Below are 12673 nucleotides of genomic sequence, written 5' to 3'. Positions count from 1 at the left end.
CCGTGATCCTCCTGCCTCAGCCTCCCGATTTCTGGGATCACAGGCATATGCCACCACACCTGGTGAATGTTATGTTAATTTGCTTGAGTTGTGTTGATCCTTTCACAGTGTATACATATACCAAAACATTGCATTGTGTATACCCTGAGGGTGTCCAGTATTTGTCAATCATACCTCAATACAGGTGGGAAAAAGAAAAAAAGAAAACCTTTCTGAGGAATTCTTTTGTTTTAGAAATTCCTAGAGTGGGTGAGACTGACAGTTGTTTCCCATATATTTTTTTTTACTTTATGTGTGAAAATTGTGATTACTTTTTTTGTCTTTTCACTTTTCAGTATTTTAATCTAGAGGCTTGCCATATACTAAGTACATTTTATCAACCCAAATATCATTAACTAAATAAAAATCTTTGGTAATAACCTGTTGTTTTGCTTTTTCCTGCAGGGTGAAGCCAGAATGGGTGAGCCCTGAATGTGTCCTTGGGCATACTTAGCAGTTCATTTTTGATTAGCTGAAAGAAGATAGCCATTCAAGTGAGTAAAAATTTGCATGCGGCTTTTTACTTTACAAATTTTTAATCATGGAAGATTTACAAAAAGGTGCTGGGTATGGTGGTGCACTCCTGTAATCCTAGCATTTGGGAAGCTGAGTCAGGAGGATCGCCTCGAGTTCCAGGCCAACCAGGGCAACATAGTGAGTTCAAAGCCACCCTGAACTACATAGGGAAACCCTGTCTCAAAAAAAAAAGCAAACAAGTAAAACAAAACAACACAAAAGAACAAAAAAAGAAAAGAAAGAACAATAAATTCCTGTGCATCCACTACCTAGCTTTAATAGTAGTTAGCATTTTGCCACATTTTGTTTGTGTATAGGTTTGTACTTTTTGCTGAAATACTTGAAAGTTGCAGACATTATGGCATTTCCTCCTAAATTTGGGGGAGATACAGTTCCTAACAACGATAGTCTCTTGAGAGACATTTCAGGACATTTATAAGTTATGACACAGGGCTGGGATTTAGCTCAGTGGTTCCGGTACAACACACAATCATAATATTATAACAGTTTTTTGTGGAAGGGTATATCTTCAAGCTATGCTTCCTTCATAAGTAACAAAAGTAGAGCCAGATTTTAAGAAGTGTAAACAAAGATTTAAGTAATAGATAAGCAATATGAATTTGATATGAAAAACATCTGAATGTAAAGAAAGGGATTACTGTACTTTCTTGATTCTTGTAATTTGCCTGTCTGCTCTCTATTGCTGATGTTTTACTTTGGGTCAGTGGATCTGATTACTGCCCTTATCCTAGTCCTGGTTGACATTGATTAAGTAGACCAAATTCTGTGATCTAACATGATCATATGTCTCAAATGTTTTTTTGTTTTTTTTTTTTTAATTTAAACTTGCAGAACAATGTGGAAAGATTGGCAATGTGAAGTTGATGTTAATATAATACAATTAATATTAGGGAGATTAAAAGTGCTTTGCAACTCTAATTTAACTACATGATTGCAATTTTGTGTAAAATCTAACAGATGTGTTTAGCTATGACTGTGACTCTAGATCATTACACACTGTTGTCAGTATCTGTTATCTATGGTTCTTACAGGGTGGCTGTGGACTATTGTGTATTCCAGTCTCAAGATACCTGTTCTGGTATCTGTCTCAAGATACCTTTTACCTAAGTATTTCTTTAAAGGCATTTATGAATTAGGGCTGTCCATTTTTAGCATGGTTTAAAAGAAGTCTGTTTAAGTGTGTCATTTAGGACAGTGGTAGCTTCCTACACTGCTGTTGTTGAGATTTAACAAAAGGATAATGATAGCAGTAAATGTTCTTTAAAAGATATATTCAGAATGAGCTATGTCTGGAGTTATAGGACTCTTGGAATGATCTAGGTTGCTTTTTTGTTCTTTGCTGTCCATGTGGTTGTGCTTTGAAAAAAAATGAGTGTAAAAGGGGCTTTGAAGGGAGATATTTTTGAGCCTAGTGTGTTCAGGATTATTTAAATAGTAATTTTTAAAAACTTGAAGAAGTAGAACATACCTACAAAAAATACACATTTTATAAATGTGTTACTCAGTATAATCTCACAAACTGAATACACCCATGTAACCAGCTTGCAGAGTAAGAAACAGGGTTACCTCCACAACTTCATTCTTCCTTCTGTATGCTGTTCTGCTCCCTTCATGGAAAACTACAGGCATAAATTAGTTTTTCTTTCGTGTATGAATGTGTGCATATACAATATATAATGCAAATTGTATTTTTTGTGTCCGGCTTTTCTCATTCAACTTTGTATTAGGTTCTTCCCTATTATTGCCTATAGCTATAGATTGTTCATTTCTTTTGCTATAGAGCATTCCATGAGAATATCACAGTTTAGTTATTCTGCTAGATGTAGGTACTTTTTGGGAGTTTACCCATCATGGGTACTATCGTCTAAAATAGAGATTAACCAAGGTGTTATCCTTACCTTGGTCACAGTAAGAGGTAGTTTTAGGTTGTCCAACCTTTGCCCAGCTTCTGCAATATGAAGAAGTCCTAACATCTGATAGAAGATGGGAACACACACAGGAGATCTGTATGTGGTTTCTTTAGTCCTGTAAGGAGACCTGGTGCTCTCCATGTGACTCATTTTTCCCCTTTTTACTTTGCACCTTCCTGGTACTTGTCTCCTGTATCCTGCTCTGCCATTGTTATTCTCTGTATAGCCCTGTGGGGGAGACTGTTTTAGAAAAGATCAAACAGCAGGAAATCAATGAATATTTAAACTTCATTAGGTGTTGATAATAGTTGTTAGATGAAAGAGCAAACAGTTAGAAGTTATGGACTTGCACTTAAGGAGTCTTGTGTTGTGGTTATGGATATGGTCCACTACCCTGGGAACCAATTATACAACAGAATTCACAGGTATAAATTTTCTGTAATCTGCCTGCCCTGTATGGCTGATGTTTTATGATTGGCTCAGTAGATCTGATTAATCACCTTTACCCTTGTCCTGACTAGCATTCATACCAGCATGGGTCAGGCTGGTAACAGGACTGAAATTAGGAGGAAGTGATGGGCACTGTGGAGATTGAGCGTATATCCCTTGGCCAGATTTTGACCCAGCAAAACATGTCTGATCTGAATTTAGCAAATCAACCAATTTCTCATCTTTAGGGGATAGAGGGTCCAATATAAGAAAGTGTTCTCCATAGGATTTGGATGTTTTCATGAACATTCTGCTGTTGTAAATAAAGTTTTATTTAAATAGTCATGCTTATTTGTTTACTTATTGTACTGTAATGGTAGAGTTGAATAGTTGCCAAAGAGACCAGGATTGAGTAATTGCAATGCAACCAACCATATGGTTCACAAACCCTAAAATATTTATCATCTGTTCCTTTACAAAAAAGTTTGTTAACTCTGGTTTTACATTGTAAAAGAAAGGGGATAGTAATGATAACCTCTGTACTCATAATAATCTGAGCCCATTATATGAATTTCTGTAAATGCCTCCATCCATCCATCCTTCCCACCAGCCAGCCAGCCATTTAGAGTGCCTGTTGTATTTTAGGTATAAAATGATGATAATCAGATAGGTTCTTGCTGTTATGAGTTAATGAGGTTTTTATGACTTTGAATTCCATTGTAAGATTGTTTTTTTGTGAATCAAAACAAAAATAAATATGGAACTAGAATTACCACTTCCTATTTAATATTTCAGCTATCTTTATTAGTTTTATAAATTAAATAAATATTTTTCTGCATAATCTAATGGTTACTTTAGCTATGAGGAATATGTGGTGTAACATATACATCAATTATTATAGTCTTACAAGACCTAATTGTTTACATGTGGCAACCCCAGCCTGTTTGAGGGCAGCTTTTGTTTGGAGAGGGGCTGAGGAGCTTTTAAAGTTCCTTATCAAAGCAAGCCAAGTAGACCTGTAACCTTATACTACTTTAGTAATAAATAATAAACAACAGAAAGAACAGCAAGGTAGTAAAGTTTGGAGTGTAGTATAACAAATAAATCCATCTTTGTGTGCTTACCTGTTTTCTACTCAAGATCATGAAGTACTCTTTCTGCTTAATAGGAGTCCACAGAAAACATAGAAACATTTTTTACATTTCTCTAGGGAATTAGACTTCAAACATTTTTTTGAGTTATCATTTTTATATATGTTCATATGTATTTCATGGGTAGATTCTTTGGGTGAATGACCATTTGTTACCCGACACTCCTGTCAGACCATCCACAGAAAGCATAGTCAGATCCTATCAGTGAGCCAAGGATAGCCACAAAGGCTGTTTGTCTCAGTGCAAGAGGCCTTTTAGGAAGGGAGACTGGACATTGACTTGGATGTTGTAGTTGCAATTATTTAGCTGTATTCAGTAATTTAAAGCTGTGGAAATGCATGCAGCCCAGTATGTATATCACTTTAGGAACCATCAGGCGCGAGTGTTATCTGCTGTCTTGGAGGCAATGATTGTGATAGTGCTTTCCTCTGAAATCTTAGACTTCTAAAGGAAATGTAAAGGAGTGTTAGCTGGTGGAATGAATATTTTAATGGATGTGATTAAAACTCCAAACTGGTTTGTTTTGTTGCCAAACTTGAAAAATGAAGTTTAGTATAGTTACTCTTCTTTAGGAGAAAGAAATGATTTATGTTGCTATGTTTCAAATGTGGTTTTTCTGCACTATAGTTTGCATTTAGATGTCTCCCCAAAGCCTCATGCAGAGGAGGTGGGACTTTCTTTTTCAGGGGTAGTTGAAGTGGAATGTGTGAGCTGGGGTTAAGGGTGAGTGATTAGTTTGGCACCACCAAAATCCCAGCAGTGTGAATAAGATAAAAGGGGCTGAAAGATGTTGTTAAACTCTTTTACCTTTGCTGCCTATTTGTTATTCTTGCCTTGGAGTTAGCTGATTATGGACTGAAATTTCTATGAACTGTAAACCAAATAAACCCTTCCCTTTTAACTTTGGCTGTTGGGTATTTTGTCCCAGCAATGAGAGAAAAGTAAGTAACCCTCAAAGGTTTATGTGCTAGGAACTTGGTCCTCATCATGACTGTTGGGAGGTATGGGACGTTTAAGAGGTGGGGCCTAATGTGTGGTGATTAGGTCCATGAGGGAGCAGTCCTCCGAAGGGATTTATGTGGTTTTGGAGCACCTGCAGTTAGTTCCATGGATTGTTGCAGGAATCCTGGCTCCTGAATCCATCTTTGCATGTGCCCTCACCGCTGTAATGCATCCTCCATGAGGCTCTCACCAGAGCTGAGCAAATGTTGGTGCTATGCTCTGGGATCATGCTTTTGAACCTCAGAATTATGAGCTAGATAAACCTCTTTTCTTTACAGATCACTCACTATCATGTAATAGTGATAGGAGATGGACTAATACATTATCTTTTCATATCATTTTGCATTTAAAATGGTTTAAAAGTTTAAAGTTTTTTTTTTTTTTTTGGCAGTGTTGGCAATTGAACCCACACCTTATACATATAGGCAGTGTTCTACCAATGAGCTATACTCTGTCCCCATTGTAGTATTTATATTGTCTTAGATATACAGGAAAGCTTGACAATTGAGAAAATAAATATCACAGTTTGCTTTCTTTACAAAACTAGAAGCTGCAGGCTTTACTCCTTTAGTTAAAAATAAAATTTTTGAAGCATACCTGATGATAAGCAAAATCATTTGTGCTCTCGCATTAGAAAAAGTAGTTTTTCTTTTCTGAAGTTTCCTTGTCAAGAACTCTAGCTGCAGAAGTGTTGATTTGTTGTGGACATCTAATTAAAATTTACTTAATCAGCCTCTCGAGTTTTATTTTCAGAAAGGGGAAAGTACTGAAGTGCAGATAAATACAGCTTAATAAAGCAAAATGTATTTTAGAAAGAGTATCAGGATGATTCTCTGGGTTGTAAGTGACAGAAAAGCCAGTTCAAACTACTGTAAGTAAAAAAAAATGTTTATTGGTGCAGGTGATTGAAAATCTAGGGATAGATCTGCTCAAGAGGAGCTTGACTGAGAATCCACCACATTTCATAAGGATCTGCCTTAGCTGTGTGTTTGTAGCCAGTATATGGTTATCTCCAGCAGCTTCAGGGATGCATCATTAAATGATTATCCAAGATGCTACAATGTACCCAATCATGCGTAGTGCTGGGCTAGTCTCTGTGGCTAAGATCATTGGCCTGTTTTTATTGGTGTACTTCACCCCTAGGTCCTAGGGTCAGATATCTTTAGCGAAAGAAGAAATAGATTGATGGACAGTAGCTAGTGGTTCCCTCTAGAGATAAATCAAAGTAGTTATAAGGAGAATCAGTGGGTACTGAAGTGTACAATAGTTTTTATAATAACCGCTATTGCATCTTTTTAAGGTTTACGAACCTTTTTCAGGTATATTCTTTTGTTTGACCTGAAAGATATAATGGGGAGACAGAATAAAATGATTAAGAACGTGGATTCTGGGGCCAGACTGTGCTCAATTATTAGCTACAAGAGCCTTTGACCAGTTTCTTAACCTCTCTATGCTCCAGTTTCTTCAAGTATGCAATAGAATAGGTATTTACCTTATGGGCCTTTGGGAAGGATTAAATTAATGGATATTTGCAGGGCACACAGAACAGCAGCTTATGAATTCTAGCCTCTCTATAACCTGCCAGCAAAGGAGCAGTGTCCTGTTCTTTTCATAAACAGTTGAGAAAGTCTGAATTCACATGACCTGTATCAGATCCTCATTTCTTCCTGTCCTCACACTTGGCTCTGTTGTACAAATGTGGGGCATATGGGTTAATAATAAGTCAAGGAAGCAGACATGGAAAAGCTCCTAAAAAGTAGACCTATTTTATCAAAGTACTGCAGTGTACAAGAAGGGCAGTGATATGGATATTGCAACTGTGAGTTGATCTTAGGCTTCCTATATGAAGCATGCCCCAGATGTGTTTAGGGGAGCATTACTATGGAGAAATTCACTGGCGTTTTTCAATGCCAGTGGGTACAAGCATATATATATCAGCACTTCTGCAGCTAGAGTTCTTGATAAGGTAACTTCATATATTATATAGAAAAGATGTATATGTATATGCAGAGGGCCCTCACTTATTCATGAAGTGTTCACTGATCATTTAATCAGATCCAGTGTTCTAAGCTCTAGAAGGAATGAAGAGTTTTGTGGTGGGTTATGATTTGAATTTGTCATTATATTGTGAGGATAAAATTAGGATTGGAGTGTTGCAGAACGTTGCCACCAGGGACTTTAACCAGCTCTGTTTAGAAGTAGTCACCATTTCCCTTCTAAGAATATTGTACTTTCCCACAATTGCTAAGAATGTTTTGTCATTCTTAATGAAGGAGGTTTGCTCTGGGGACTCAGATGTTGACATGACCCAGACCTCTAGGGAGGGTCATGTTGCTTTCTGAGGGTAGTCACAATGGTTTCTTTGTATTTACTGTGGAAGCAGGAATGGAAGCATAAAATATTACTCTGGGCAATCCATGATACATCCAAAAAGTATGCGGCTATGAAAGCAAGGAAGAACTTAGCAGAAAGCAGTTTTGGCTGTGTCTGCAGTGCTTTTGAGGAAAATAGTGCTATTCAGTATTGACAAAGTGTGCTTCATGGTGAGCCTCACTGCTTCACTGCAAAGACGTACTCTGCCTTGCAGTCCCATTTCCTCCCCCAGTGCAATTGTGCCTGGAGGTAGGCGCTCAGCTATTTCTTGAATGAATGAATCTATCTGACCTGTGTCTTTGCTTTTATTTTTAATTTCTTTTGACAAGAAATTTTTACCACGTGGATGTCTTCAAGAATTTTAGCCTGAATCGTATATTTCTTTTTGTCTGAACACATTATTTTTGTTGTCTCTATAGATGAAGGTGGTGGTATTTGAGTATTGATCCCAAAACTGTTTTTGCAATCATATTTATATTTCAAATAACAATACCTATTCAGAGAGTAAAGGAGTTAGCTACTATTTCTGTAGAAGGACCCTGCATTTGGCAAATGCTTGTGAGAATCATGATAGGTTCATGGATTTAGTCCTGCTTGCTTTGTTTTTAGCTCCCTGGGAACCTTTTGTCTTTTTGTGTAGTCTGGGATTAAATATTAATAGTTTCTTTGTCACCTTCAACCTGACCCCATTTTATAGCTAAGAAAATGGTCAAACTTTATTTTCTGTAGTATAACTAGCAGAAGTAATAACACTGTTACAAGTATTAACTCATCATGTGATGGTTACCACCTCGAGTTTTTTTATTGATTATTCTGTTTATTATTCTCTACAACTCTATGATCATCATTTTCCAGTTGAAGAAAAAGAGCACAGCCAGGTTATGGATGGGTGGCTAGAGATCTCAGCAGTCACCTACTCTGTAGTGCCAACTGATATGGGCCAGTATCCAGGCTAGGGTCTCTTAAGTTGGCTGTCCATTAGAATCAGCCTGATGTATTAAAAAGCATTCTGTGTCCATCAACATAACCCCCACTCTCATCCTTTTACGTTATTCTTGGTCTGGGAACTCAGGTGAAATTTAATGTTTATTCCTGATTGGAAACCTTTGAACCAGGGTAGTAGTTTTTAAGATTTGGTCCCTGGAATGACAGTATCCGTAGCAGTAGAAATTCTTAGACCCTACCCAGACATCATCCTAAATTGAAACTGGTGTTTGGGGTCTACCAGTGAGCATTTGAATGTGCCCTCTAGCTGATACTTTTTTTTTAAGTGTGGTAAAATAAAATAAAATTCACTATCAGTAGTATTTACATTATTCTGCACCAGATATCTAGAACATTTGCAAATGTGAAACTGTACACCATTAAATAACTCCCTTTCTCTCTTTCTCCCTAAACTCTGCTGATCATTATTCTGCTTCATCTACCTCATGTAAATGGAGCACCAAACAGTTCATATACATACTCAAGTTTGAGAACCACTTAACTCCAAAGCTTGATTTTACTCATTTACCCCTAGACTTCTACAGACATTATTAGTATCAGCTGTTGTCTCAGGCTCACCTTGAATCCAACAGGCTCTTGTCCTTCTCTGTGGTTGTGAGTCATGCTGATTAAATTGCTCAGTTTTCCTGAAGTGGTTTCCTCATCTGTAATTAGTGGGTAGCTAACCTAACTGGCAGAGTTGTGCTAAGTGTTACATGATTAGATATATGTGAAGATATTTTGTTAAGTTGCCAGGGGTATATGAGAGAACTAAGTGAAAGATGATAATATTAATATCTTTTTAATATTTAGGTTTTGTTTTTTAAGAATTCTGCAATTCCACAAGGCTGCTTACAAAAAACATTTATCTCTTCATGCTACTTGTCCTTACCCCCATTTTTTAATCTGATATTTACCTTACACTGTGTAAATGTAAATAGTATTCACAGATGTGCTATGTAGTGTAGTTTGATGATCTTAACTTACTTATACATGAATTTTGTTTTTCTTGGATTTAATAATTATCTTGTTTTATGTTTTCTATGAATATGTCACTGGTTTAACCACAAATAGCCTTCTGTATGAATCTCCTCTCCAGACCTTAGCATATATAAGGTGTTTTCAGTTTCATCTTCTTGAAGGACTCACCTGAAGCTGTATCCTGCTCTGGACCTCACTGTTTATTCGTTAGGCTTGCTGTGCATCACAGCTCATGAATTTATTCAGTACCATTCTAGGGATTTCATGGATCCTGCTCCTATATTGGATTTTCTCTTTCTCTCATTTCATATTCTTGTTTTTCTGTGTTTTACTCCCTTATTTTGGTGAAGAACATCTTCTGGAAGCTTCGTAATAAATTGCGAATGGGAGATAAGACTTTTGTTGTTGTATACCTGAGAATGTCACATTAATAAATAATTTATAGTCTGGCTGGGTGTAGAATTCCAAGTTGTAAATCACTGAGCTGCAGAACAGGGAATTGTATTGCTCATTGTCTCCCTGAATCTAGCCTCCATAGTGAAAAGGCCAAGAACTGTTGATTGGCAGACCTTTGTAGGTCTCTTCTTTTTCCTGCTTTTCCCTCCCTAGGTTCCTACTGTTTTCTCTTCACTAATGTGAAACTTCATAATAATATTCCTAGGTAGGAGTTTACTTTTGTATCTTGTGTTGAGATCCAAACAGACACTTTTAGTCTAGAAACTCTTCAGTTTTAGAAATTTTCTTGAAATATAGCACTTTATTATTGATTTTCCCCCTTTATTTTTTCTGTTTCTTCTGGAATTCCTATTAGATATTGACTTATTTCCTAATTGTCTTATCTTTTCTCCTCTTTTCCACCCTTTTTTAAACTATTAAAAATATATTTTAAAAATTTGTCTTCCTAACCTATTAAGTTGTTCATGTTTGGTAGGCTTTTTATTTTCTGACACTTGTCTGTTGTTTTTTGGAATGCTTTTATTTTATGAATTCTATTATTTCGTGACAGCATTTTTTCTTACCTTGCTGAGATTAATGCTCTTTTTGAAACTTATGTGTAATTTGTTTCTTTCAAGTTGCTTTTTTTCTTATTTCTGTCATCATGTTAGACGCTTTATTTTTGGGTCAGTGAGCCCTGAATATCTGTTCATGATGATGCATGGGGCTCACAAATTGGATGATTTGACTTGTTTGGGGGTCTGTTAAGTCACTTAGTATCATTTCTCTCAGATTTCTTGCTTTAAAAAGTTGAACATTTTAGCCCAGTGTGGTAGCACTGTTTTGTAGTCATAGCTGCTTTTGCGAAACTATGGCAGGAAGATTGCAAGTCAAGACCAACTTGGGCAACCTAGTGAAATCTTATCTCAAAATAAAAAAAGGAAGAGCTGAGGATGTACCTCAGTGGTAGAATGCTCTTCTAGCACGTGTGAAACCCTGGGTTCAATCTTCAGTACTGAAAAAAAAAATGAACATTTTAATTTCTGCTTTTGTTATCTTCTACCTTGTAGATTTAAAAAGATAAAATTGCATTTTTAAAAAGGGAGGAACTAAATGTGTATATTCAGTGAACTTGGAGTCATTATGGAAGTTTTGAAAAAAATTCAGGTCAGGATGTAGCATTGGCAATTGGTTAGACACACATACCTGCAGTGGTGAGCATTAATTTGTGTTCTTTTATTTTTAAGGCATGATACAGTATATATTTAGATAGTCTCAGCAGAGATCTTGGTGTCTTGTTAACTCTATAGCACCTGTCTCTTTTTCTCAGCTAAAGGTTTTTATTTCAGGTGCTAATGTACTAATATATTTTGAAGTGATCATTGGATCTTGTGATTAAAAAATAGGAATTCTAAAAATATTTATTGATGTTTTTAGAAGGAATTTTTTGAGGTTAAACATATAATCCTTAGATTAAAATGCAGGTGACACATTAAGCCTTCTTACATAAAAAGCTGAACAACAGGCTTTGATGCCATTTGTCCTTGACCACGCTCAAAGGGCATTCCCACAGGCCAGAGAGATGGGACATAAATGCAGCATGGGCAGGGGGCTGAATTCATGACTTTGATCTTGAGTAAGAACTTCAGCAAAGCTTTCAAGCTCTGACCAGCAGACTGCAGGTAATTCTGGTAGTAGGTCACCACAGACAGTAAGCAGTTTTAGGAGGGCAGAGTGGTTCTTCTAGTGGATGTCAGCTGACCTTGGGTTATTTTGTGATTTGCATCTTGTGGCAGTTATTTCCTGTCCTCTCTGAATGTTGAGTACACCCCCTATCAGACATTCATGCTCCCTTCCTTGGCTGTTGTGTGTGCTTACTGAGATGGCTGTTCCTGGCCCTGGTGTTGATTAGATAGACCTCCTTCAGAAGCTTTGCAGCTCTGTGGCAGCCACAGTTTCAGGAGCTGTAACTGGGAAAACAGAGGAAAACCTGTTTCCTTGCTGATTGCTATGGAAGCTTGCCCAAGGTACTTCCCCTTGAATATGAATTGCTTTCTTCAAAGCGTAGGCCTTTACTGTTCTTATCAGCAGCCAGGCTCACAGCTTTTCTGTTTAGAAAGTCACTTAACTCTTGTTTTTTTTTTTGGGGGGGGCACCGGGGATTGAACTCGAACTCTTGTTTTTTGAAGCCACTAACAAGCTAGTGATGATTATAATTATTGTCTTGAAGTTCAATTAAAATTAAGAGAAGTGCAGTACCATAGAGGTACCTGGTCAAGTTTCTTAAGAAAATAAACTATAAATAAATTATGAATTCCTGTGTGTAAGGGGCTTTTTTAGTTTGATGGGCAACTCTTTTTTTTCTCTGCACTTCTGTCTTCTCTAATGCCCTCCAAATCTGTTTCCTTGTTTCTTCTTTTAAAAAAATTTCATTATCGAATAATAAGAGAATAACAATAGTTATTACACTGTTATCATTACACTGTTATCATTATTTTCATATGGTAGTGAAACGAACTGCAGGTGCTATGTCCAATGTTTAAAAGATATAGACCGGGTTTTTGGTGCAGAGGATTGACAGTTTAGCTGATGGGTGCTCAGCTTGGGTTTCCTGTGTTTCCTCATTACCATTGATGATCACAGTTGCTGCCTCTGCCACAATTTCACTTTGAGTGCTCTAGTTCAAGCATGGGCACAGTATACCCGTGGTTTTCCTCAGCTTAACGGAAACTGCTTAAGTCTTTCAAATGACTTCTAAATAATTCTGAGGGCCAGCAAAAGAAATAAATGTTTTTTTTTTGTTTTTTTTTTTTTTTTTTTTTTTTTTTTTTT

At 36.7% G+C, this 12673-nt stretch overlaps 1 protein-coding gene across 5 annotated transcripts in view; it reads left to right on the top strand.

Annotated features, from left to right (window-relative positions):
* Positions 1 to 12673, top strand: part of Sgms1 (sphingomyelin synthase 1) — a 287590-nt gene that overhangs the window by 32255 nt on the left and 242662 nt on the right. For all 5 annotated transcript variants that reach the window (XM_010606276.3, XM_010606275.3, XM_033766634.1 and 2 more), the window contains exon 2: positions 445 to 533. The gene's annotated coding sequence lies outside the window, so the exon portion shown is untranslated. The remainder of the gene's footprint in view (positions 1 to 444; positions 534 to 12673) is intronic.

The sequence above is a fragment of the Fukomys damarensis genome, unplaced genomic scaffold (assembly GCF_012274545.1).
Source record: "Fukomys damarensis isolate Sample0158 unplaced genomic scaffold, DMR_v1.0_HiC HiC_scaffold_20, whole genome shotgun sequence".
Classification (NCBI taxonomy): Eukaryota; Metazoa; Chordata; class Mammalia; order Rodentia; family Bathyergidae; genus Fukomys; species Fukomys damarensis.
The sequence above is the reverse complement of the archived record's forward strand: the minus strand, read 5'-3'. Positions and strand labels throughout refer to the sequence as shown.